The following is a 21,647-nucleotide window of genomic DNA, read 5'->3' on the forward strand; positions in this document are numbered from 1 at the left end:
GTTCTACAGAAATTAACAGCAAAACTCCTTTGGGACGCTCCTCAGGGAAGAGACTGGGGTACAGCTAAAATTCCAGGGGCTTACTTTCCCTACTGTAAACCCAGTAACTTAGGCACAAAAGAGTCTCCGAGGTGGCCAAGATGGTGTTTTGAGCTGCACTGCCAGTTTTAGCGTCTTTCATGCAAGACGCCATCTTGGTAAAGGAGTTTAAGCACATACTAAGAGGATGATTTTGCCTCTGAATAGCAATTGAATTGGCTCTTAAGGTTCATTAAAGAGGTTGCATGACATTTTGCGGCTAGCACTGCAATTAGCATCTTCTCTAAACAGCGACCAGCTAAACAGGAGTATAGAAGTTGTCAGGATTGGGAGTGCTACTTAAAGCCATGCTCAGCTTTCATTGTTCACTTGCTGATTGAGATCAACTGACAGTGGTTTGAAGAGGACTTTTGAAACTCATCGTGAAACTTTCTCAAACACCTTGTCAAGACTTCGCCAACACTCTATCAACATTTTTTCTGGATATTCTCTGATGACTTTAACTAAAAAGATTGAGTGATTGGACATCTTTTAAGAGTGTAATAGAGTCCGCGCTTTGCAAAACCAGTGGATGAGTGTGTGCAAGCTGTTGTCTGCACAGATGACTTGTTGAATGTTCTGTTAGGTGTACTGACTGATTTCAAAGCTTGTTTTTTGAGACAGTCCCTAAACTAAAAACTTCAGGGTTCTGGGGAGACAACTGGTGGGAACCAGATAAGAGACTGAATCATCTGACCAGAGTCATCCCCAGAACACAAGATACAAGCAGGCTGCAGGCAATGTTTGCAGATGAGCTGCAGAGAGTGGAAGCTCTCAGGGACTGGCCATTGGGTTGCTACAGCTGCTTTCGGTGTCTTGGAGAAATACTGGTGGATCCACGCCATCAAGACTTGTGAGCAGAGCTGAGGAGGTTCGAGAGTAGTGTACCAGTTTTGGTGGAGACTGCCCGTAGCATTCAGGATTACAGGATGAAAATTGGTGACTGCATCTTGGAAGTCATGAGCTAAAAATCTATCTGAAGGAGTTCAGAGCTTTAAAAAACTTTGTGGATGTTCAGTGCCATATTTGCTGAGTGGACTTCCCAGTAAATCCATGAGATCTATATTTGTTGTATCTGATAATTAATGTATAATCTGTAAACTATATATATTGGCCGTGATTTGTCTGTTACTTAATGTTTAATTTATGTTGATTTTGGCTTGATGAAGTTAAAGTTATAAAAGTGAAATCTTGTCCGTTTTTTTGGGGGGCGGGGGTTTATTTGGTAAATTGGGTACTTTTGATTTGTTGATCTCCATGGGGATCATAACAAAATTGGGGACGCGTCTGGGATCAACCCAAATTAAATGAAACTGGTTCACTGAAATTTTCCAGAGTTTTAACAAACAAGATTTCACATTTATTTTTGCTGCATTTAGTGCGAAAACAAGATGATTACATTTGATGCTCAAGCCTTTGTGCGGAGAGAGGATTTGTCTCTCACTGCTTTGAAACAGTTGACAAAAGTTAATTTGATTGCTGTAGCAGTGCATGTGGGTGTCAGTGTAAGCCTAAGAAGTAAGAAAGCAGAGATGATCCACAAATTGGTTAGTCAGTTGAAGTTTGAGAAAGAAAAGGATGTTTCTGCTAGTGCTCAGGTAGACCTAGTCAAAACTGAATTAGCAAATGACAGGGAAATGAGACAATGTTCACTGATGAATGCACAATGTTCGGCACTACTCATGACTCCTCAGATCCTGAAGCAGTCAATGTAGAAATGCAGCAAGACCTGGAAAATATCCAGGATTGGACTGATAAGTGGCAAGTCACACAAGTGCCAGCCAATGACTATCTCAAACAAGAGAGAATCTTGTTTAATTGTGTAGATGAGGGTAAGGCAGTTGATGTAGTCTACATGGACGTCAGTAAGGCTTTTGATAAGGTCCTGCATGGGAGATTGGTTAAGAAGGTAAGAGCACATTACATTACATTACATGGGATCCAGGGCATTTTGGCAAGTTGGATGCAAAATTGGCTTACTGGCAGGATGCAGAGGGTGATGGTCGAGTGTTGTTTTGCGAGTGGAAGCCTGTGACCAGTGGTGTACCGCAGGGATTGGTGCTGGGACCCTTGCTGTTTGTAGTGTACATTAATGATTTAGACATGAATATAAGTATGATCAGTAAGTTCACAAATGTCACGAAAATTGGTGGTGTCATAAATAGTGAGGAGGAAAGCCTTAGATTACAGGATGATATAGATGGGCTGGTAAGATGGGCGGAGCAGTGGCAAATTGAATTTAATCCTCAGAAGTATTAGGTGATTCATTTTGGGAGGACTAACAAGACAAGGGAATATACAATGGATGGTAGGACCCTCGGAAGTACAGAGGGTCAGAGGGACCTTGTTATACTTGCCATAGATCAGTGAATGCAGCAGCACAGGTAGATAAGGTGGTTAGGAAGGCATGTGGGATGCTTGCCTTTATTAGCTGAGGCATAGAATATAAGAGCAGGGAGGTTATGATGGAGCTGTATAAAATGCAAGTTAGACCACAGCTGGAGTACTGTGTATAGTTCTGGTTGCCACACTACAGGAAGGATGTGATTGCACTGGAGAGGGTGCAGAGGAGATTCACCAGGATGTTGCTTGGGCTGGAGCATTTCAGCTATGAAGAGAGACTGGATAGGCTAGGGTTGTTTTCCTTAGAGCAGAGAAGGCTGAGGGGGGACATGATTGAGGTATACAAAATTATGAGGGGCGTGGATAGGATAGTTCGGAAGAAACTTTTTCCCTTAGCGGAGGTGTCAATAACCAGAGGGCATAGATTTAAGGTAAGGGGCAAGAGGTTTAGAGGAAACATTTTTTCACCCAGAGGATGGTTGGAATCTGGAGCATACTACCTAAAGGGGTGGTAGAGGCAGGAACTCTCACAACATTTAAAAAGTATTTAGATGAGCACTTGAAATGCCATAGCATACAAGGCTATAGGCCAAGTGCTGGAAAATGGGATTAGAGTAGTTAAGTGCTTGATGGCTGGCACAGACGTGACGCGCCGATGGACCTGTTTCTGTGCTGTATAACTCTATGACTCGATAAGCCTCTCCCCTTGACATTCAATGGCATTACAATCGCCGAATCCCCCACTATTAACATCCTGGGGGTTACCATTGAAACCGAACTGGAGTAGCCATATAAATACCCTGGCTACAAGAGCAGGTCAGAGGCTAGGAATCCAGCAGCGAGTAACTCACCACCTGACTCCCTAAATCCTGTTCTGCATCTGCAAGGCACAAGTCAGGAGCGTGATGAAATACTCTCCACTTGCCTGGATGGGGGCAGCACCAACAACACTCAAGAAACTCGACACCATCCAGGATAAATTGGCTTGATTGCCACACCATGCACAAACATTCATTCCCTTCACCACTGACACACAGTGTGTACCGTCTACAGGATGCACTGCAGCAATGCACCAAGACTTCTTAGACAGCACCTTCCAAACTACAACCTCTACCACTTAGAAGGACAAGGGCAGCAGTTGCCTGGGAACACCACCACCTGCAAGTTCCCGTCCAAGCCACATACCATCCTGACTTGGAACTATTTTGCTGTTCCTTCACTGTTGCTGGGTCAAAATCCTGGAACTCCCTTCCTAATAGCACTGTGGGCGTACCTACCCCGCATGGACTGCAGCAGTTCAAGAAGGCTGCTCACCACCACCTTCTCAAGGGCAATTAGGGATGGGCAATAAATGCTGACATAGCCAGCAATGCCCACATCCCATGAGCGAAAAAAAATATATATCAAAATAGAGAGGATGAAATTCGAAAGAGAAAAGGAAAAGGAAAAATTTGAATTCAACAGAGAAATGGAAAAGGAGAATTTAGAATTCGAGAGAGAAAAGCTCAAAGTCCATGAACGTGCATTGGAGATGATAGTTGAGGATGACCTAGAGCAAACTCCTCATAGTTTTGATTTGGCAAAGAATATTTGCTTGGTACCTAAATTTAGTGAGGAGAAAGTTGAAATGTACTCTACCATTTGAGAAAATTGCCATGAATGAGTTGGCCTAAATGATCTAGAACAATGCTCCTGCAGAATGTTTTCGTGGGTAAAGCTTTGGAGATGTACTCATCTCTTTCAGAAGAGCACTCACAAGACTATGACAAAGTAAAGACTGCTGTTCTCAATGCCTATGAGTTGATACCAGAGGCCTACAGACAGAAATTCAGAAATTTAAAAAGGAAACAGCACCAGACATATGTGAATTTGCTGGAGAGAAGGAAATTGTGTTTGATAGGTAGTATAGATCGATGAAGGTTTCACAGGACTTTGAGAGCCTTAGGGAAGTGATTCTGATGGAAGGTTACAAAAATAGTGTCCCTTCAAGAATAAAGTCCCACCTGGAAGAACATAAAGTTTTAAAATAAAGGAAGCCGCAGCAGTGGCAGATGATTATGAATTGATTCACAAAATCAGGAGTCACAGGCTCAAGTTTGGAAATGTTTCTGAGAAATTAGAGAGATGGGAAGTTTGATAATGAAAAGGGATCTGGTTCTATTGGGAAAGATGGCAAAGACACAGACACTCCTCAGGTTAGTTGAAGAGAAATTCCAGAGGACAAGTTTATTTCAAGGGGACCAATATGCTATTTTTTTCATAAAAAAGGCCATTTGAAGGCTGAATAATAGAAGTGGAAAAAGAAGCCCCTTGCATTTGTACAAGGAAATGGTGTGCCTGTGGGAAATATTGTCCTCGGGAGTTATGCTCAAAACAAGCAGATAGTTTCTCCCATGTTCACTGATCAGGTTGCAGAAAAAGTATAGAAGTTTTCTGTTTAAGGGTGAAGTATCCCCACTTTTGTCTGGTGAAGCAGGCAAGTCAATTGGTCATCCTTGGAGGTAGAGAGGAGGCACAGTCACTGATGTTGGCAGGTGAGATGAATTTCTTTCCTGGTAGTTTGCTGACTATGAAGATGTTAGTTCAGGGTATTGATAGAAACTATTTACCCATTCCCTTATATAGGGATGATTTAATATATTACTTAGTCACTGGTCCTGTTTCCATTGGTGTCATTCCTAGTTTGCCTCTTGAAGATGTGGGTTTTTTGCTAGGAAATGACTTGGCTGTTACGGTCACGTGGTGTGACATGGGTGGTTCCTGCTCTTCAACTCCCCACCTGACTGCAGCAAGTGGACTTGGAGTAAGAGTTTAGCCCCTTTTGTGTTTTGTTTTTCAATTATACAGAGAGTGACAGGTTTTCTTGTAGATTTTTAGAAACAAAAAGTCAATTGTTTATTGATCAATACGCCTGATCCCCAAATTGTCACAACCTCATTCACTCACACACACACCACACACACACACACACACAGGAAGAAACAGATAAAGGAGTGGAAGAGGTAGGTGGGTTTTTGTGGGGGAGAAGGGTTACAATAAACCTGTTGAATTCTCTTGAGACTCAAAGTCCAGATAGTTGCAGGCCTGGGTGATTGTCGATTTCTCTCTTGATTGATGGTTCTGTTGAAGATGGTGGGTCACTTCTCGCTGTCTCTCTGCTGTATGATGTAGATGTCAGATATTCTTCCAGCAGGGCATGGGCTTTCTGGAATGCCAGCAGTTACAAGTGGCTTCACCTTCTGGGTCAGTCTATCTCTTTCCGTCTCTCTCTGGCTGTCTTTAAAGGTAAAACTATCACATCTCACCTCCTGTTAGGAGACATTCAGGTTTCTTACCCACGGTGATTGCACAATGGCCCAGGACGTGGCTACTTCACACCTTTTTTCTAGAAGAAGTCATTCAGTTCTGGAATGTTTCTATGATAGGTGTGAGATTAGTTCCATTATCACCTTTTGGCTTTGACGATTTGTCCTTTGTCATTACCAGGCTATTTGAATATATGAAAGGTTAATCCTGTTTGCTCTGGTGGTCATTTTGGACCATTGTTCACTTTAAAGAAAAATAAATGTTCACTTTTTTAAAGACAAGTTGGTTTTTCATAACTCTTCAGAGATACTCTGTGAATGTTATATTATCACACCTTGGATGTGGTGACACTGTGGATAAGATACTGGTGTCTCCAGTGGATTTGGGAATGCCAGCTGAGGCACCTGAAACTAAGATTTTGCAGGAAGGATTTTCCGGACTATTCCCGGAATGTGTTGTGACTAGGTCCCAGGCTCATAGGGTTAATGAAGCTTGAGATGGATTCAGTTGTTGTGGAGGACAATTCAGGTGTTTGGTTGGCGGAAACCTTTTTCAAGAATTTGGATGGGGACGTTGGTGTCAAAGGCTCCAAAGCTAACAGTGGTGAATTGTTTAGTAGATCTTCCATGATTGAAGCACAACAAGCCTGATTTGAGGAGCTTATCTCAGATGGCGCATTCTGAGGTAGAAGCTGAAAAGGACCCTGAGTGCTATTATGTCGAGAATGACATTTTGATGAAGTGGAGACCTCCACAGAGGCCCACTGATGAGGATTGGGCTGTAGTCTATCAAATTGATGTGCCTCCTTGATACTGCAGTGAAATTTTGAGAATTTCATGAGATTCCAGTGGAAAGTCATTTGGGTATTCGGAAAACACGGGCTAGGGTAATGTCTCATTTTTACTGGCCGAAGCTGCATAGGGATGTGATTGACTTTTGTAAGATATATCACGCACGTCAGATGGTTGGGAAGCTACAGCCTTCGATTAAGCCAGGGTTATTAATCCTGAAATAAAAGCAAGAAATGCTGGATATACTCAGCAGGTCTGGCATTAATCCTGATACCTGCAATTGATGAACATTTAGTAGGATTCTTGTGGATTGTGTTGGACACTTACCTATGACTAAGTCAGGTCATAAGTATCTCCTGACCATCATGGATTTGTCCACTAGATTTCCAGAGGCAATACCATTGAAAAAGATCTTGGCGAAAGTTGTGATTGAGGAGTTAGTCCAGTTTTTCACTAGGTATGGGTTGCCAAAAGAAATTCAGTCTGACCAGGAGTCATTTTCCATGTCAGGTGTATTTCAGGAGGTCATGTGTAATGTAGGAGTGAAACAGCTCAAGTTATCACCCGCAGTCCCAAGGTGCATTATAGACGCATCATCAAATCTGAAGAGTTTGATTAGGGCCTATTGTTTTGAGTATCCTCAGGATTGGGATAAAAGGATATAACTTTTGTTATTTGCAACTAGGGACACGCCAAATTAGTCTACTGGTTTCAGTCCCTTCAAATTGGTCTATGGGCATGAGGTTCGGAGCCGGCTTAAATTCATGAAGAGATTTTTGGCACAGGAGGAGGAAACTACCCTCTTAGATTATGTGTCAAAGTGCTGACAAAGGCTCTCAAAAGCTTTGCAATGGCTAGAGAACAGCTCCAGGCTTGTCAGCAGGTGATGAAAGCACAAACAGATAGAACAGCTAAGGCATGTAGTTTTCATCCCAGGGATAATGTGCTAGTCTTGTTGCTTTAGCCTGGTGAACCATTAAAAGCTAGGTTTAGTGGACCCTACTGTATCACAAGGAAACTCAATGATATGAACTATGTAGTTAGTACCCCAGACGAAAGAGTCAAAGGATGAGTCACGTGAATATGCTGAAGAGATACTATGAACGTGAACATAGTCAGCCAGTGGCTGGAGCACAGGTGGTAGAGAATGCAGATGGTGATACTGGCACACATAATGAACCAAATGATGAGTCTGAGGCTGAGAGTTCTGAGATTGAGCCTTCTGTGGTGATGTTGGCGAACATAGAGGCATTGGAGCTCTAGATGAGGTGCTACACAATCTACCTGAGCAACAGAGGAAAAACATAGCTGACCTATTGAGGGGGTATAACCTGTATGCAAAGATAAGCCAGGTCGTAATTCTCTGGCTATTCATGAGGTTAAATTAAACAAAAACCCTACAAACTCAATCCCACCATATTGGCCAAAGTCAGGGAGAAGGTTCAATACATGTTAAGTAACAGTATAATTAAATCCAGTGAAAGTAGTTGGAGTTCTCCTGTTCCGGTACTCTAAAACCAGATGGTTCTCAAAGATTCTGCATTGATTCCTGAAGCTGAATGCAGTAACCAAGACTGATTCATATCTGATCCCGAGGTTTGAGGATTTTCTTGATATGGTGGGAATTCGGCCATTTTTATCAAGATTGATTTGCTTAAAGGATATCAGCAAGTTCCCTTGACTGACCAAGCCAAAGAAATTTCTGCTTTTGTGACACCGATGGTCTGTTCTGATGTCAAGTCATGTCATTTGGTATGAAAATGCACCAGCTACATCTCAAAGGAGGCGGTGGCGTAGTGAAAATGTCATTGGACTAGTAATCCAGAGACCCAGGCTAATGCTCTGGGGACATGGGTTTGAATCCCATGGCAAATGGTGAAATTTGAATTCAATTAATAAATCTGGAATTAAGAGCTAGTCTAATGGTGATTATGAAACCATTGTTGATTATTATAAAAACCCACCTGGCTCACTGATATTCTTTCAGGAAGGAAATCTGCCGTCCTTACCTGGTCTGGCCTACATGTGACTCCAGACCCACAGCAATGTGGTTGACTTTTAAAATGCCCTCTGAAATGGCCTAGCAAGCCACGCAGTTCAAGGGCAATTAGGGATGGGCAACAAATGCTGGCCGAGCCAGTGACGCCCACGTCCCACAAAAAATGAATAAAAAAATTCAAGTGGTTGCTGAGTTGAGTAATTGTGTTGTGTACAGGGGAGGCGGTGACGTATTGGTATTATCACTGGACAAGTAACCCAGAGCCCCAGGGTATTGATCTGGAGACATGGGTTCGAATCCCACCACAGCAGAAGGTGGAATTTGAATTTAATTAATAAATCTGGAATTAAAAGCTAGTCAAATGATGGCCATGAAACCATTGTCGATTGTTGTAAAAACCCATCTGGTTCACTAATGTCCTTTAGGGAAGGAAATCTGCTGTCCTTACCTGGTCTGGTCTACATGTGACTCCAGACCCACAGCAATGTGGTTGACTTTTAAAATGCCCTCTGAAATGGCCTAGCAAGCCATTCAGTTGTACCTAACCACTACGAAGTTAATAAAAAGGAATGAAACTGGACAGACCACCCGGCATCTACCTAGACACCGGAAACGACAACCGCAAACCCAGCCCTGTCGACTCTGCAAAGTCTTCCTTACTAACATCTGGGGACTTGTGCCAAAGTTGGGAGAGCTGTCCCACAGACTAGTCAAGCAACGGCCTGACATAGTCATACTCATGGAATCATACCTTACAGACAATGTCCCAGACACTGCGATCACTATCCCTGGGTATGTCCTGTCCCACCGGTAGGACAGACCCAGCAGAGGTGGCGGCACAGTGGTCTACAGTAGGGAGGGAGTTGCCCTGGGAGTCCTCAACATTGACTCTGGACTCCACGAAGGTCAAACATGGGCAAGGTAACCTCCTACTGATTACCACCACCTACCGCCCTCCCTCAGCTGATGAGTCAGTACTCCTCCATGTTGAACAGCACTTGGAGGAAGCACTGAGGGTGGCAAGGGCACAAAATATTCTCTGGGTGGGGGACTTCAATGTCCATCACCAAGAGTGGCTCGATAGCACCACTACTGACCGAGCTGGCCGAGTCCTAAAGGACTAGACTAGACTAGACTGCTGCTAGACTGGGTCTGCGGCAGGTGGTCAGAGAGCCAACAAGAGGGAAAAACAGACTCACCTCCTGACTCCCCAAAGCCTGTCCACCATCAACAAGGCACAAGTCAGGAGTGTGATGGAATACTCTCCACTTGCCTGGATGGCTGCAGCTCCAGCAACACTTAAGAAACTTGACACCATCCAGAACAAAGCAGCCTGCTTGATTGGCACACCATCCACAAACATTCCGTCCCTCCACCACCGACGCACAGTGGCAACAGTGTGTACCATCTACAAGATGCACTACAGCAACATACCAAGGCTCCTTAGACAGCACCTTCCAAACCCGCGACCTCGAAGGACAAGAGCAGCAGATGCATGGGAACATCACCACCTGCAAGTTCCTGTCCAAGTCACACACCATCCTGACTTGGAACTATATCGCCGTTTCTACACTGTCGCTGGGTCAAAATCCTGGAACTCCCTTCCTAACAGCACTGTGGGTGTACCTACCTCACATGGACTGCAGCGGTTCAAGAAGGCAGCTCACCACCACCTTCTGAAGGGCAATTCGGGATGGGCAATAAATACTGGCATAGCCAGTGACGCCTACATCCCATGAATGAATAAAAAAAACTTGACCTTGTTCTCACCAATCTGCCTGCTGCAGATGCTTCTGTCCATGACTGTATTGGTAGGAGTGACCACCGCACAGTCCTTGTGGAGACGAAGTCCTGTCTTCACATTGCGGATACCGTCCATCGTGTTGTGAGGCACTATCACCGTGCTAAATGGGATAGATTTCGAACAGATCTAGCAATGCAAAACTGGGCATCCATGAGGCGATGTGAGGCATCAGCAGCAGCAGAATTGTACTCCACCACAATCTGTAATCTCATGGCCCGGCATATCCCCCAATCTACCATTACCATCAAGCCAGAGACCGACCCTGGTTCAATGAAGAGTGCAGGACGGCATTCCAGGAGCAGCACCAGGCATACCTCAAAATGAGGTGTTAACCTGGTGAAGCTACAGCCCAGGATTACTTGCATGCCAAACTGCATAAGCAGCATGCAATAGACAGAGCTAAGCGATCCCATAACCAACGGATCAGGTCTAAGCTCTGCAGTCCTGCCACATCCAGCCGTGAATGGTGGTGAATAATTAAACAACTAACTGGCGGAGGTGGCTCCACAAATATCCCCATCCTCAATGATGGGGGAGCCCAGCACATCAGTACGAAAGACAAGGCAGAAGCATTTGCAACAATCTTCAGCCAGAAGTGCCGAGTTAATGATCCATCTCGGCCCCTCCTAAAGTTCCCAGCATCACAGATGCCAGACATTAGCCAATTTGATTCAATCCATGTGATATCAAGAAATGACTGAAGGCACTGGATACTACAAAGGCTATGGGTCCTGACAATATTCCTGGCAATAGTACTGAAGACCTGTGCTGCAGAACTTCCCGCACCCCTAGCCAAGCTGTTCCAGTATAGCTACAACACTGGCAAATACCCGGCAATGTGGACAATTGCCCAGGTATGTCCTGTACACAAAAAGCAGGACAAGTCCAACCCGGCCAATTACCGCCCCATCAGTCTACTCTCAATCATCAGCAAAGTGATGGAAGGTGTCATCAACAGTGCCATCAAGCAGCACTTGCTTAGCAATAACCTGCTCAGTGATACCCAGTTTCAGATTCCAACAGGGCCACTCAGCATCTGACCTCATTACAGCCTTGGTTCAAACATGGACAAAAGAGCTGAACTCAAGAGGTGAGAGTGACTGCCCTTTACATCAAGGCAGCATTTGACCAAGTATGGCATCAAGGAGCCCTAGCAAAACTGGAGTCAATGGGAATCAGGGGGAAAACTCTCTGCTGGTTAGAGTCATACCTAGCGCAAAGGAAGATGGCTGTGGTAGTTGGAGGTCAATCATCTGAGCTCCAGGGCATCACTGCAGGAGTTCCTCAGGGTAGTGTCCTAGGCCCAACCATCTTCAGCTGCTTCATCAATTACCTTCCTTCAATCATAAGATCAGAATGGGGATGTTCGCTGATGATTGCACGATGTTCAGCACCATTCGCGACTCCTCAAATACTGAAGCCATCTGTGTAGAAATGCAGCAAGACCTAAACAATATCCAGGCCTGGGCTGATAAGTGGCAAGTAACATTCATGCCACACAAGTGCCAGGCAATGACCATCTCCAACAAGAGAGAATCTAACCATCTCCCCTTGACATTCAATGGCATTACCATTGCTGAATCCCCCACTATCAACATCCTAGGGGCTACCACTGACCAGAAACTGAACTGGAGTAGCCATTATAAATACTGTGGCTACAAGAGCAGGTCAGAGGCTAGGAATCCTGAGGCGAGTAACTCACCTCCTGACTCCCCAAAGCCTGTCCACCATCTACAAGGCACAAGTCAGGAGTATAATGGAATACTCTCCACTTGCCTGGATGGGTGCAGCTCCAACAACACTCAAGAGGCTCGACACTATCCAGGATAAAGCAGCCCACTTGATTGGCACACCATCCACAAACATTCACTCCCTCCACCACCGATGCACAGTGGCAGCAGTGTGTACCATCTACAAGATGCACTGCAGCAACGCACCAAGGGTCCTTAGACAGCACCTTCCAAGCCCGCGACCTCTCCCATCTCGAAGGACAAGAGCAGCAGATGCATGGGAACACCACCACCTGCTGTCCAAGTCACACACCATCCTGACCTGGAAATATATCGCCGTTCCTTCACTGTCGCTGGGTCAAAATCCTGGAACTCCCTTCCTAACAGCACTGTGGGTGTACCTACCTCACATAGACTGCAGCGGTTCAAGAAGGCAGCTCACCACCACCTTCTCAAGGGCAATTAGGGATGGGCAATAAATGCTGGCATAGCCAGTGACACCCACTTCCCAAGAATGAATAAAAAATAAAATCAATGACATTTTGTTGTACGGTGTCACTTGGAGTGATCATGTCAGACATTTGCGAGCTGTTTGACAGGCTGGCCAAAGCTATCCTTGTCATAAACCTGGCAAATAGCGGGTTTGCCAAGGCCAAGGTCGCTTATTTTGGACATGTCGTGGGTCAAGTATGACTGCGAGAGACCAAGGTTCAGGCGAAATGTCCTGTACTTTCCTATCCTTAGACAAAGAAATTTCTGGGTATGCGTGGCTTCTGCACATTTTGTCCCTAATTACATCACAGTAATCACCCCATTGACAAATTTGTTGAAGAAAAATGTTAAGTTGGAATGGTTAGAGTCATGCCAAACAGCATTAGAGAAGTTAAAGGCCATTTTGATAAAGGAGCCAGTTCTTGTAGCCCCAGATTTTAGTAAGCAATTTAAGGTGTCTATTGACACCAGTGACATAGTGCCAGTTGCTGCTCCAAGATGATGATGCTGGTATGGAGTGGTCCGTTAGCTACTTCTACAGGAAGTTCAATAAGCGTCTAAAGATGCATTCAACTATCGAGAAAGAGGCTTTTGGTCTTGTACTGGCTCTTCAACAGTTTGAGGTATATGTAGCCAACAGTCAGGAAATACTGGTCTATACAGACCACACAACCCACTTGTGTTTCTAGAGATGTTCATAACTAAGAACCTCAGGCTGTTTCATTAGAATTTGATGTTACCGCCATTTGCACTAAAATTGTGCACGTTGCAGGGAAAAACAGTGTAATTGCTGATGCTCAGCCCAGAGTTTAAAGGATGCAAGAGAGAAGGAAGGTTTAGTTATGATAATTTTATGTTGTTTGAATCCTGCTAATCCTAAATGTCACGTTTATTAAGTTTTGTTATTTGTTAAGCACTTATGATTTTGTAAACAGATATGTATAATTGTGGAATATGAAAATGTTACCTGTACAAAGTGTAATAAGCTATTCGCTAAAATGTTTATAATGTTAAGAACTTGCTGTTTTTCTAAACTGTCGTACAGAAAACTTTATTATGGTAAAGCTTTCTTTTCCCAAGGTGAGGGTGGGGGGAGAGGTGGGAGTGTGATGGAGTCCACGATTTGCTAGACGAGGAGCATGTGTAAACTGGTGTCTGAACAGATGATTTGTTGAATGCTCTGTAGGTGCACGGACTCTGGTTTCAAAGCTTCTTTAACTAAAAGTGAAACTAAAAACTTCAGGTTGTGGGGCGACAGAACTGGTTGGAACCAGATGAGAGACAGACCAAGGATGTCTTGCTGCAATTATACAAGGCCTTGGTGAGACCACATCTGGAGTATTGTGTGTAGTTTTGGTCTCCTTATCTGAGGAAGGATGTTCTTGCTATGGAGGGATTGCAGCGAAGGTTCACCAGACTGATTCCTAGGATGGCAGGACTGACGTATGAAGAGAGATTGGGTCAATTAGGCTTGTATTCACTAGAATTTAGAAGAATGAGAGGGGATCTCATAGAAGCCTACAAAATTCTAACAGGACTGGACAGACTAGATGCAGGAAGAATGTTCCCAATGGTGGGGGAATCCTGGACCAGGGGTCACAGTCTAAGGATAAGGGACTACGTTGAGGAGGGATTTCTTCACCCAGAGAGTGGTGAACCTGTGGAGTTCTCTGACACAGAAAGCAGTTGAGGCCAAATCATTAAATATATTCAAGAAAGAGTTAGATATAGTTCTTAGGGCTAAAGGAATCAAGAGATACTGGGAGAAAGCGGGAACAGGGTACTGTGTTTGGACGATCAGCCATGATCGTATTGAATGGTGGTGCAGGCTCGATGGGCTGAATGGCCTAATCCTGCTCCTATTTTCTATGTTTTAAGACTACTGGGCCCCAACGAAATGCAAGACCATATCTTGAATCAAGGACTACAGCGAGCTGGAGAAGCAGTAACAAGATATTGCCTCAAATTGTTCTACTTTTCTTCTGATCTTTTCTGTCCCTATTTGCATGTGTATCGCATGTGCATGCTAGTGTGACCGTGTCGTATACCCAAAGGCGTTAACTGTATTAGAGTTTAAGTTTAAGGTTTAATAAATTTCATCTTCTTTAAACCAAAGAAAGCCTGTTTGTGCTAATTTCTTTGCCTTATAATTGGAAAGTTGTGAACAATGATTCACAAGGGGGAGCTCAAAATACAGTGTGTTTAAAATTAAACCCTGTTACAATAAGACCAGGTGAAGATAGTAACAGACCTCTAGACACCTTTCGCACCTGGTCGTAACAGAAATTTGGGTGCTAGCATCCAGGATTTTAGTTTAGTTTAGTTTAGAGATACAGCACTGAAACGGGCCCTTCGGCCCACCGAGTCTGAACCGACCATCAACCACCCATTTATACTAATCCGATACCCCTACCACATCCCCACTGGTCTCTATATTTCCCTACCACCTACCTACACTAGGGGCAATTTATAATGGCCAATTTACCTACCAACCTGCAAGTCTTTTGGCTTGTGGGAGGGAACCGGAGCACCTGGAGGAAACCCACGCAGACACAGGGAGAACTTGCAAACTCCACACAGGCAGTACCCAGAATTGAACCCAGGTCGCTGGAGCTGTGAGGCTGCGGTGCTAACCACTGCGCCACTGTGCCGCCCTAACCACTGCGCCACTGTGCCGCCCTAGATACAGACGAATGAGTGAAATTGGAAGTGGGAAACCAAATTGTTCCCAATCAAAAAGAGCAAATCAATACAGGTTTTCTTGTGGTTATGTGTGATTGAATACTAACATATCTGCAACTGAAGCGAGTAGCTCTACAAGCCAGGGTGAAGTAACTTGGGATAAGTTAAAAGCACTGTCTATGGAGGAGTTGAGAAAAATGGTTAAGCAGTGTGGGATCGCTGTATGTGGCAAGGCTAGGAAGTCTGAACTCCTAAGGCTAGTGGCTAACCATTTTTCCCTTGAATCTGAAGAAGCAGAAGCAGGGTTAGAAGCAGACCTAGAGAGGGCACACAGTCTGAGTGGTTTGCTTTTGATGGTAAGAAAAAAAAGGTACAATTGGAACAAAAGAAATTTGAATTAGAAGAGAAGGAGAAAGAGAGGGCCTTCCAAAAGGAATGTGAAGAAAATGAAAGGCAGGAAAGAGAGAGAGAGAAGAGGGAGAAAGAAAATTCCGGAAAGAATGAGAAGAGAGTTGAAGCAGCTTGAGTTAATTGGCGGCGGGGGGGGGGGGGCGTTGGGGTGGCGACAGAGTAACCCTAGTTAAAGCATAGCCAATATGGAGGAACATAATTCAGGGCGAGGTACAAGATTGATAAAACTCGCTCAATTAATGACAAAATCCAATGAGGAAAATGTGGAAAAATTTTTCCTGTCTTTCGAGAAACAGGCAAGGCAGCTAAAATGGGCAGCTGAGACCTAGCCTCTTTTACTGCAAAGCAAACTAACCAGGAAAGTACATGAGGTTTATTCCTTGTTGCCAGGTGAGAGTTCATCAAATTCTGAATTGACCAAAAATGACCAAAAAACTGAAGCCTATCACCAAAAGTTTAGAACCCTCAAAAAAACAAGCCAATCAAATTTAGCTGGAGTTTGAAAGAAGTAAGCAGCTGGCTTTAGACTAGTGTCTGAGGGCTTTAAAAATACAACTCAGCTATGACACTCTCAGAGAAGTAATCCTGTTAGAGGAATTAAAAAACTCTCTCCCATTCTCAATAAAAACTCATGTCGAGGAGTAGCGGGTTCAGGGAGCCTGGCAAGTAGTAAAAAAAAGTCAACAGATGAAACTCTCCGCCGAACAAAGGATGAGTTTCCTCTAATTTATAAGTCGGTTTCCCAGGGAGAACCTTTCTTAATCACCCCCACAAATCTGAAAAAGACCAAGAGTGGGAAGGTGATATCCGCCCAGGCAGTCCTGGAAGAGAAAGGAAAGCAGGAGACACAGGGTGCTCTTCTCCAGCCAAAAAAAAAGGTGCTGTGAGCAAGAGTGAGACCCGGAGACCTGTGTGCTTCCATTGTAATAAGGCAGGGCATTTAAAAGCTGATTTCTGGAAACTAAAGGGGAAACTGGTAGGGTTAATCAGGGCACGCCTGCTCTCTTACAACAGGGACCTGAGGCAAAGCACAGCAGAACAAGCTGTGGCTTTAACTGCAATAAGGGTGCAACCCAGGAAGCTTACTACAGCCAGTGGAGGAAAAGTTAATAGGATTCTTGAAGGTTATCAAGGTTTTGTAATTGAAGAGAAAATAACCCCATATCCCTCGAGTGGGGCAAGCAAGCCCACAGTGATTCTCAGGTACACAGGGGCCATCGGATATTGTTTATTGGGAAAAGGTCTGATCTTTCCCCCAGAGAGTGCAGTGAATACCAAAATGGTGGTGAATCGTATTGGAGGGCAGTGTGTGTCTGTACCTGTACACTGGGTGCACTTGGAGTGCGACCTAGTTTCAGGACTGGTGACTGTAGGGATTGTCCATAGTTTGCCTGTGGACAGGATTGACCTGCTCCAAGGTAATGATCTGGCAGGGGTGAAGGTGGTAGCCCCCCAGTAGTGAAAGAAAGACCACAGGAGGTCAGAGGGACAGGGCAGTGGCAGGAGACGGTCTCCTGCAGAGTCCCTGAATGTGTAGTGGATCAGGCCATGATCATCTCCTCCCCAGAGGAGATTGCATTGGCGCTGCAGGCAAATAACCATTAGGTCTGCCTGTTCGTCTGAGAATTTCTTTGGAAATTTAGGAGACCCAGGGAATGAATTAAGTGGATTTTCCCTAGCTGAGGCTCAGCGAGCAGACCCGGTATTGCGAGAGTTAGCACAGGCTGCCCAAAATGAAAGTGAAGCAGAGAGAGTCTCTGACTGCTACTTTTTAAAGAATGAGGTACCGATGAGGAAATGGAGTTCTCCTCACAGACCTGAGGGAAAGGAGTTGGCAGTAGTTCACTAGTTAGTGATGCCACAGAAGTACCAGGGAGAAATATTAAGAAGGGCCCACGAGACTACAATGGCTTTACATGCTGGTAGACAAAAGACCAAAGCCCGCATAAGGCAGCAGTTTGACTGGCCAAAACTCCACAAAGATGTGGTGGAGTACTGCAGGAGTTGCCACATGTGCCAGGTTGAGGGGAAACCCCAACCTACAGTGAAACCTGCACCCCTAAGTCCTGTACCAATGTTAGGAGACCTTCCAACAGAGGGCTGGTGAACTGTAAGGGACCCCCGCTGAGAACAAAGAGGGGCAGGCAAGCATATGATTGGCAAAAGTTTAGAAAGAGAAGGGGTAAAAATGACCAAGAGGGCAGGTTAAAGGAAGTCCAGGAAGAATCCCAGATGAAAACCCCAACTGTCTGGTCAACCAACCCTGAAAAATGTGAAAAGTTAGACCCCACATCCTCCTCTGTGAATGCCTCTGTCCTCTAGACACACCCTACCAGATTTGCTAACAGCATTTACAGGAAACTGCAGGGACAAAGAGAGACCTGTAGGGGGCAGAGAAACTGTGAGGGTGATGCCTCACCTAGTCGGTGTCACAGGAAAATATGGTTAAGTCTGTACAGATTCCTGCAGGTAGGAGTGTCCCAGAAAACAAAGGGGAGGGTAACAAAGCGTCCTCCCCCACAGTCAGAGGAAACAGGAAACACTCATCCCCCGAAGTCAAAAGTCTTTGCATGAATCAGGGAGTTCAGGATAGACCCCCACCCCCCACTAACTCTCCTGATAAAAAAAGAGAGAAAATTAAAGCAGCCCTGGCACCCAGAACAGACCATTTTTAATGAGCTTTAAGACTGATGAATTAATGGAAATGAATGAGAGAAATGCATGGTTTTCTTTCTGTATTTTATATTTCTCTCAAACTCTAATGAAAAGCACCGTTTTTCTTCAAATCGCATTTCATTCCCCTGGGTGTGGAGATGTCAGGCAAACCTCCCCACCTGCCAAGACTGAGGTGCACATTATTTTGCCACATGAACATTAAAATTTAAAATTGCAAGCTGACTGGAAAGACATTTTTGCATAGTAACAGACAGTGTTGGAACAAAAGGGACCCAGTTGTTGCTTCCCCAATACTCAGAAGTAGTGGTCAAACAAGTTGTAGTCACATGATAAGCTGGCTGGAGTTTTTCTGAATTTGAACGTCCAACAAAGGATTTGAACAGACAAAGCTCATGTCTCCTTCCCACGGAACTGAATCTTGTGAAAACACATGAAACTCAAAGAGAGAAAGGTTTCCTACATGAACAAGGTTTTAAGAAGACTACTGGGCCCCAACGAAACGCAAGACCATATTTTCAATCAAGGACTACAACGAGCTTGAGAAACAGTAACAACATATTGCCTCAAACTGTTCTACTTACCTTTTTTTCTCTTTTCTGTCCCTATTTGCATGTGTGTATCCTGTGTGCATGCTAGCATGGGCGCGTCATATATCCGTAGGCGTTAAATTTAATCTCTAATACGGTTAAGGTTTAATAAATTTCATCTTCTTTAAACCAAAGAAAGCCTATTTGTGGTAATTTCTTTGCCTTATAATTGGAACGTTGTGAACAAGGATTCAAAAAGGGGGCTGAAAACATAGTGTGTTTAAATTTAAACCCTGTAACAGTGAGACCAGGTGAAGATAGTAACTGACCCCTAGACACCTTTCGTACCTGGTTGTAACAACGCCATCAAGACTGTTGGCAGTCGTGGTCACAATAGCACTTAATTTTTATGCTACTGGAATCTTCCAGGCTGGCACAGGTGATATAAGTCACATATCATAATCCTTTGTGCATTTCTGTATAAAGAAGGTCACTGAGGCTCTATGAGTCATAGTCATAAAGCAGAGAAACGGGCCCTTCGGCCCACCGCGTCCATGCTAACCATAATGCTTATCTATACTAATCCCACCTGCCTGCATTAATTCCATATCCCTCTATGCCTTTCTCATTCAAGTACCTGTCCAGATGCCTCTTAAATGTCGCTACTGTTCCTGCCTCCACCACCTCCTCAGGCAGCTCATTCCAGATACCCACTATTCTGTGTGTGAAAAATTTACCCCTTTGATCCCCTTTAAACCTCCTGCCCCTCACCTTAAATCTATGCCCTTTAGTTTTAGTCACCCCTACCATGAGAAACAGACTCTGGCTATCTACCCTATCTATGCCTCTCATAATTTTATATACCCCTATCATGTCCCCTCTCAGCCTCCTTCGCTCCAAGGAAAACAGACCCAGCCTATCCAATCTCTCTTTATAACTCAAGCCCTCCAAACCAGGCAACATCCTTGTGAATCTTTTCTGCACCCTCTCTAGCTTAATCACATCTTTCTTGTAGTGCGGTGACCAGAACTGCACACAGTACTCCAAATGCGGCCTAACCAACGTTATGTACAATTGTAACATGACATCCCAACTCTTGTACTCAGTGCCTCGGCTGAGGAAGGCAAGCATGCCATACGCCTTCTTCACCACCTTGTCTACCTGTGTTGCCACTTTCAGGGAACTATGTACTTGCACCTCAAGTTCTCTCTGCTCAAGAACACTCCCAGGGCCCTGCCATTCACTGTATATGTCCTGCCCTGGTTTAACTTCCCAAAATGCATCACTTCACACTTGTCTGCGTTAAATTCCATTTGTCACTCCCTTGCCCACTTTCCCAGTTTATCTATATCCTGTTGTAACCTTAGACAACCTTCTTCACTGTCCACTATACCACCAGTTTCGGTGTCATCTGCAAACTTACTAATATATATCATTTCCTACTGCCGGAGAAGACCAGCAGCAGAAAGCACTAGGATTCGATAGGACTGTGCGATTCCCCATAGTCAGAGGAGCCATTGATTGTACACAAGTGGCCATCCAAGCCTCTCATTTAAACTTGGAGGTGTTCAGGAATAGGAAGGGATTCCGTTCCTTCGATGTACAGATCATGTGCGACCACAGGCATCACATTATGCAGATGAATCCAGGGAGCTGCCATGATGCGTTTGTATTGAGACAGTGATCCATCCCACAGATCTTTGAGCACCAACACAATGTGCATGACTGGCTACTGGGTGTCAAGAAATACCCTCTGATGCCATGGCTCATGACTCTCCTGAGAAAGCTGAAGACATCAGCTGAGTACTTGTACAATGAGAGTCACTCAGCCACCAGGAATATCATTAAGTAGACCATTGAGATCTTCAAGCAGATGTTTAGATGCCTTGACTGGTCAGGAGATGCCCTGCAGTACTCGACTGAGAAGGTCTCGAGATTCATGCTGACTTACTCTACAATCTGGTAACCATGAGAGACCAGCCGTTACCACCAGCAACTGTGCTAGAGTGTCAAGCTTTGGAGGGTAAGAGGAGAGGAACCAGAGAAAGCACCAGATGCTTCCAGGTAGATGACCCACCCCTGGAAGGGACATTTCCCCCCATCTAATTAACGACCACTTTTGAGAGACATCCTCCACTATCAGATTTCGGAACACATTTGCCACATGCCTTACTTTCCAGAATTGAGTCAAGGGGCTGGATTTTTAAATGGAGGTGGGCAGGCGTGTAATTTGGTGCCTTGGGCCTCCATGCCGGTTCGCCACCACGTTCCTGACCCCAAGCCATTTTGAATTACAGCAGCTCGGGGTTGGATCCGCTGCCCACAGTGAATTGAGCAAGGGACCAACCCCCAACTGACCCATAACAGCCACCAGGCCACAGTTATGGCTACTGGCTGTCCTCTGGAGAGGTTGCCCCTTCAGGATCATGGTCAGGCAGCTGTAGCAGTTTTTGAAATGAAAAAAAACTTACCTGAGCATCTCCCTCTTTCTATCTTCAGATCGGCAACTCCCACCTCGGTCGGTGACTGCCCATTGCTAAGTGCTGGAGGGCCTCCCATTGGCTATCGTCCCTGATTGGATGGCAAGTCTGATCCCAGGCCTTGAATTGCATGAGCATTTGAAAATCCCCATAGGCATGCTTTAAGCAAGCTGTGCGGGATCGGGACCTGGAACCAGCCCCCATTTCCAGTTCCCGGCCCCTGATTGAAAACCCAGCCCAGGAATTTCATCATCTTCAATCAATCCTTTCAACCCTTCCCCATGAACAGAATAAAAACGACCACCAATTCCACTCATTTACTCTATTA

At 44.8% G+C, this 21,647-nt stretch overlaps 1 protein-coding gene across 6 annotated transcripts in view; it reads left to right on the forward strand.

Annotated features, from left to right (window-relative positions):
* Positions 1-21,647, forward strand: part of cfap65 (cilia and flagella associated protein 65) — a 473,759-nt gene that overhangs the window by 170,486 nt on the left and 281,626 nt on the right. The window lies entirely within an intron of this gene.

The sequence above is a fragment of the Heterodontus francisci genome, chromosome 7 (genome assembly GCF_036365525.1).
Source record: "Heterodontus francisci isolate sHetFra1 chromosome 7, sHetFra1.hap1, whole genome shotgun sequence".
Classification (NCBI taxonomy): Eukaryota; Metazoa; Chordata; class Chondrichthyes; order Heterodontiformes; family Heterodontidae; genus Heterodontus; species Heterodontus francisci.